Here is a 6,902-nt window from a genome sequence, read left to right as displayed (position 1 = left end):
GGTGACCAAAGAGAGGTGGAAATAAGCTGAAAAATTCCTTCAGCTTCTTCATGCAGACGACATCTGGGGGACAACCCAGGCTTCCCAGGCCAGCAGGGGAGACCACAAGACACGACCTGTTGGGCTGGTTTTGCCCTCAATTGTCAGGCAGTTCATCTTCTGTCTAGCCTTAGGCTTCGCTGATTTATTTATTTTTGCTATGAGAAAAATGGCTTTTGGGAACAAGGACATAGGAACTGCCCCACCCAGGTGCCTGCCTGTATGTGGGGCACCTAGATCCCTAGAGAGAAGTGTTGGGAGAGGCGGCCCCTGTTCCCCGGACCCAGCAAAACAAGCAGTCTCAAGCCAAGGTCAGGGGCCCTCATGTGGCACCCCTGCGGAATAGCAGCTAAGCCATAGAGAACACTCCCCGACCCCAGACTGGAGGTAGGCTCCATCGCGGCCAGAGCTGATGGAACTAGGGGAAAGAGTTGCATGGGCGGGAGGTGACAGATTCATTTCCTAAAGCAGTGTCTACATCAGTGTGCATGTCACTCCGTGATGCTTGTCACGTAACTTTAGGTCAGCATGAATATGCATGTCACTATGGAATATAGTATGTATGTATAAGAGATCTATTTATGTGTCTGTGCGCATGTGGAGAGGCTCATTGTATGTATGCGTACTATTTTATGTCCATGAATCTCACTGTATACTTATCTGTGCAAGTTTCTGTGTCTGATTGACACAATGTTTATGTGCATACAATTATGAGTATGATTCTATCATTATAAGTTTGCAAATTATAACATCATGGCATAAATCATGTATATAGACGCCATTGTATGGCATCAACAAATTATGTCACACATTGTCATGCAATAATGTGTAATGGCACACAATGACGTGTATATAATGATACTCACCAGGTGTGATGGTGCATAACTTTAATCTCAGCACTTGAGAGGCAGAGGCAGGTGGATCACTGAGAGTTTAAGGATAGCCTGGTCTACAGGGCAAGTTCCTAGACAGCCAGGGCTACACACACACACACACAAAGAACTGTCTCAAAAAACACAACCAATTTTTTTTTATTTTTAATTTTATTTATTTATTTATTTATTTATTGAGACAGGATTTCTCTGTGTAACAGTCCTGGCTGTCCTGGAACTCACTTTGTAGACCAGGCTAGCCTTGAACTCAGAGATTCACCTGCCTCTGCCTCCCAAGTGCTAGGATTAAAGGACTGTGCCACCACCGCCTGGCTACCAAAACCAATTAAAAAAAAAAAAGATGATATTGGGGTTGGGGATTTAGCTCAGTGGTAGAGCATTTGCCTAGCAAGCGCAAGGCCCTGGGTTTTGTCCTCAGCTCCGGGGGAAAAAAATAAAATAAAAAAAGAAAAAGAAAAAAAAAGATGACATGGAGATGCATATATACATTATCTTTTTTCTCTCTTCCATGCTTAAGGGTGATTGGCTCTAGGATCATCTCTAGATGCCCCACCAAATTCTCAGACACTTTTTACACATATATATTTGTAAATATATATATATATATATATATATATATACATATATATATTCTCAGTCCTTTATATAACATGGTGAAATATCTACACACAGTTTATACATACACATCCTCCTGTTTACCCAAGATCTCTTGCATGCCAGGCAAGTACCCTACCACTGAGCTCTATCCTCAGCCCTCTTACCTGCTTCACATCTCTAGATTGTTTATAATATCTACTTTATAATACGATGTAAATGCTAAGCAAATTAATTTACTGTGCTATTGCGGAAACCGTGAGAATAATGACAAGAGATGTCTGTACGTTAAGATGCAGCTTCCTTTCTCAGGGTCTAATACAGCTCCAGTCTCCACCTGCTGGATTACAGGCACATACCACACACTTGGCTTGCCATTAAAGACTCTTTTTCCCCCTCAGTCTGGCCAGTAGGACGGTTCCGTGGGTGGAGATATTTGCCACCAGGCCTGACCACCAGAGTTCGATCCCTGGGAACCACATGGTGAAAGTGGACAGCTGACTCCTTGTGCAAGGTGTTCTCTGATTCCCCCACATGTGTGCCGCCGCACACGAGCGCGCGCGCGCACACACACACACACACACACACACCTGTACTCACACACACAAATAAAAATAATTTTTTTTTCAATTCATAGGTGTAGAAACCCCCACAGAGATCCTGGCTCTGTGTGTGCCATTATGTGATTTTTTTATTATCACCTCTAAAAGTGTCACTCTATGTACACGGAGCCGCTGTATTTATGTGAATGTCACTATGTGGATATATTCTTGGGCATGACATGTCATGTATATATGCCACTGTATGGGTGAGTACTATGAACATGTCTGTCCTAGGTAACTATACACTCATGTGATATGCCAGCCACGTCTCTTAGTCTGTGTCTTGGCTTGTGCACGTTGCTGGCATTTGTGGACAGGGCCTGGTGAAATGCATATGAACGGCGACGCATGTGTGTTTTGCTGATTAGCACCCGTGACCTGTCATTGTGTAAGGTGCCGGTGGGCATGGTGTGCCACAGTGGTTCTACCCAACTCTTATGCTACCAAGGATCCTCTAGACCCGCGGCTCTCAGCCTGTGGGTCACAACCCCTTTGGGGATCGAATGACTCTTCCAGAGGTCACCTAAGACCACTGGAAAACAGATATTTACATTATGATTCACAACAGTAAGCCTGGCGGCTGTGGCGGGTGGCTTTAATCCCAGCACTCGGGAGGCAGAGGCAGGCGGATCTCTCTGAGTTCGAGGCCAGCCTGGTCTACAAAGCGAGATCCAGGACAGATTCCAAAACTACAGAGAAACCCTTTCTTGAAAAAACAAAAACAACAAACAAACAACAGTAGCAAAACTACAGTTATGCAGTAGCCACAAAAGTAATTTTATGGTTGGGGGTCACCACAACGTGAGGAACTGTATCAAAGGGCCACAGCATTAGGAAGGTTGAGAACCACTGCTCTAGACTTTCTTAGGCCCAAACCAGAGGCAAGTGGCCTTCATTTTGGAGGTGAAGGGAGTCAACAGAAACTGGAGCAGGAATTAGGATCGAAAGTAGAGGCCCCCTCATACCCTAGGCCTTTGTTCACATTGCCAGGAGGTCCGCTTCCGGTGACCCACGCTCTTCCATCCCCAGGCTGCGGCCTAGTCTGGCCTAAGTCTTCTTACCCCAGCACAACCAATCTTACTCTTGGGTGGTACCCCATGGAGCCCACACAACCCCAACGCCCCAATAACAGAGTCTCAGACGAAAGGGAGAAACAAGTCCATTCTTTATTAGTGTTGAGGGCCCTGTGACCCCGACCCACCCCCGTCCGTCTGGCCTCCCTTCTGGCCTCCCCCCAAGTCTGCCGGCCGGTGGGGCATCCAGCCCCACCCCATCTCCTCAGACTTGCATGGGGAGAGCTGCTGTGCCGCTGTTTCCACAGTTGTCTGGGGTGGGGTGGGGGGATGGTCAGGAAGTACAGTGCTTGGGGCGCAGTGAAAGTCTCGGGGCGGGGGAGCTGGTGAGATGGGGGCCCAGGGGGGTTGGAGAGATGCTCACCCGTCTTCTTGACCCTGGTGGAGGAGGACGGTGGCAGGTGGCCGCCGCGGCGTCGTTGTCGTCGTCTCCGAAGCCCACAGTACACTCATCCATAAAGTAGGAAACACTACACCCTCCAGTGCTGTTAGTAGTGCTTTCTACTTTATGGGTGACTGCACTGTCTGTCTGTCTGTCCACGGGTATGCTTCAGGCCACCTGCTCTTCCTGCTGACTTCCTGCGTTAAAAATAAGCCCTCTGCCCCCAAGTGTCCCGCCCCCCTCCCCTGGTTTCCCAAGGACCCCTACACCCGCCCCCTCCGGCTGTGGCCCCCTCGAGGGCCCGCCCTGGGCCTTGTGGGTGGTGACTCAGCATGGCGCCAGACTTAGTCTCTTCTCTCCCCCCCCACAACTTCCTCTTTGAGCCCGGCTCCCCTTCCCCCCTCCCCTCCAGGTTTCCACCCTAGACTCGCCCTTCTGGGGACACTCAGGTGGAGGCCACGGCCACTCCCGAGGCTCGGCCCTATCTTGAGACCCGCAGCGTCCTGCCTGCGTGGTGTCGCCCAGCCCAGCCGTCGGACGCACCGCCTCGAACCCCACGGAGGCAGCCACGGCCTCCTCCCGCAGAAGCCCGGGTGCCCAGCCTTGGCATTAGACAGAGGCTCTGGCCCCCCCGGAAGCCTGTGTCCCTCCCCATCAGGCCAAGGCCCCGAGCCCCGAGCCCCTGGCTGTCCCCCAAGCTGGAGTCCCAGGATGTGCGGATGGAGACGGAGGCCATGTTGGGCGGAGGGGAAAAAAAACCATCATCCCCAGTCGCTGATGCTGGTCGCGCTGTCTCAGCCTTCGCCCACTCTCCATTCCCACCCTGCTCTCCAGCCCCCCTTCCTCCGAGCCTTAGGGGCGTCTTCACAGGGGGAGGGGAGTGCGGAAACCATTTGACCCCTTAACCCCGCTTTTAGAGAATTTAAAGGATTTTGAGCCGCGCGGGCGGCGATGGCGCACGTCTTTAACCCCAGCACTCGGGAGGCAGAGGCAGGCGGATCTCTCCCTGGTCTACAGAGCGAGTTTAGGACAGCCAAGGCCAGCCCTGTCTCGAAAAAAAGAAAAAGAAAAACGAAAAGGTTTTGAAAGCCGTTCCCAATGAAGGCCAGCGGATTCCAGCGCCATCGCCTCCTTTGCCTACAGCTTTGAGGGGGTCCTGGCACCCAAGCCCTTGGCCGTCTGCTGTCCCAGGGCCTCTACTTCGAACCTGAACCCAAAGCCTTATCACCGCCCTTTAGGCCCAGCGCTAAGGAGCCCCGGTTGGGGCTGGAGTGAAGATGTAGGCCCTTACCTGGAGATGCTGCCGAGCCGAGGGAGACAGGGCTCCGAAGTGGGGTTCCCTTCGGGGTGGGCAGGGCTTATAACCCCGAGGCCACGTGGGTCAGGCCTCAGGGCGCCCAACGGTCTTGGAGCCCGCCTCCACAACTGCATCAGAGATTAGCCACCCCCCCCCCTCCCCGGGGAGTGCAGACTGACAGGAAACCAGAGACAAGGCTGGGTCTTGGCGGGAGGGGGCTGAAGAGGCCATCTCACGGGCCTCGGGCAGGTGGCTTCCTGGATCCCAGGCCTGCCCTTCCCCTGTGGAACTAGCCACAGGAGGATGGTTCAAGAGTTGAGAGTGACTCACTGGAGGTGGCCCCAGTTCCCGGCTAGGACCTTCAGTGAGTGCCCAGAAGAAAGAGTCCTGAACTCCAACACTAGAAAAATACAGTTCCCCAGCCCTACCTCCCACCCCCACCCCACTGACAAGCCCTTTCTCTGGGCGCTGAGACCAAGTAAGGCCTGGCTGTTCTCCTGAGAGGCTGTGGAAGTCCAAAGGCATGAAGGGAGGTCAGAACCCATAGACCAGGGAGTCAGTGTCCTCAGGACCCCCGAAAACCACCAGTTCCCCAGGCCTAGCTAGCCCTCAGCATCATGGGGTGTTGTGTGCGTGTGTCACAATTGGGTTGGGTCTTCATTTTGTTTTTAGGGCCTGTAAGGACAGAAGGACAGGCCATGTCAGTGGGGATGAGGGCCCTCGGGCAGGGCATAGGTATCTTGGAGTCTTGGGGGAGGGGAGAAAAAGAGGTTCTGACAGGAGGTTCTCTTGGCCACCGGATGTGGGCAGGGGCCCGCCCACCTGCATGTCACCCCCACTTTCCCCATGGGGAAGGCAGGAAACTACCCAGCCTAGGGCCCCTAGCTGGGGGATGGGAGCAAGGTGGGGGTCTGGGCGGGAGTTTAGGGGGCTGAGTGTGGGCCCCATATTTTCTCCAGGCCTCCCTCTCAGTGAGCTCTGGAATCAAGAATGGCCTCGAGGAGCAGTGAGAAGAGGCAGGAGATAGGAAAAACCACTAATGACTCCTTCTGGAAAGGCCATGAGAGTTTTCTCTGGGCATCCCATCTAGCCACAGGTCCACACAGGCTTCGGGGAATACAAATTCAAGGCCCAGAAAGAAATTGCGGGAGGGCCAGACACAGAGGGGGGGGGGGATCTGCTCCACATCCTTTTCTTCTGCAAGAGGCACTACCAACCTGGAAAAGAGTCATCTGTCCCAGTCCCCCCAAAGGGAAAGTAAGAAAGTAGAACATGACCCTTACCCCAAGGTCTAAAGAAACAGCAGTGAACAGCCTTTCGAGGCCAGCTGGCCAAAAATAGGACCGTGTTCCTTTAAGAGACCACCACCAGGCCTCAGACCTGGGTGGAGGGGAAGTAGCTGTCCCAGGAGATAAGAGGATAAGAATATCAAAGTTGAGCAGTGACCTGGGTCCCTGGACCCCGATCCTTCAGGGCTTCGCAGCCCTAGACCTATCACTGGGGAGGCACCCTACCCTGGGGAAGATGTGCCCTGGGGAAGCCAGGGCCTGGCTTCTGGCCCGTGTGGCGCCATAGATGTCTTGAGTCTGTAACACCCTGTAACAAGTCAGACCTGAGAGTCCAAGGGGACCAGCCCCTCTCTGTCCTGAGCAGGGTGGAGGGTGTCACTGATATCTACTCCCCATGAGAAGACGCTATGTTGTGTTCCCACTACGGGCAGTCTTTAGTGCCCCAAACCACATGGGGCCCAGCCTCTACCCATAGCTTTTGGGATCAGGAAGTTTCTTGGAGGATCTGGAATTTTCTGTGGTTCCCATCTTGGGGCTGGGGCCGAAGAACAAAGGAACTGTAGAGGAGCCCAGGGCGCCTGGGCCTAAAACCCCCTAAAAGTGAGAGCCAGAGAGAAGAGACACAATAAAAGACGGGGAGTCGGAGTCTTAGGCAGGGACCCCCAGGCCAGTGAGTGTGAGAAGAGCGGGTGTGTGCTGTGTGTGGAACGGGGTGCACACCTGTGAGCGGTTG

Source organism: Peromyscus maniculatus, chromosome 8, assembly GCF_049852395.1.
Source record: "Peromyscus maniculatus bairdii isolate BWxNUB_F1_BW_parent chromosome 8, HU_Pman_BW_mat_3.1, whole genome shotgun sequence".
NCBI classification, from domain to species: Eukaryota; Metazoa; Chordata; class Mammalia; order Rodentia; family Cricetidae; genus Peromyscus; species Peromyscus maniculatus.
Note: the sequence above shows the minus strand (reverse complement) of the source record.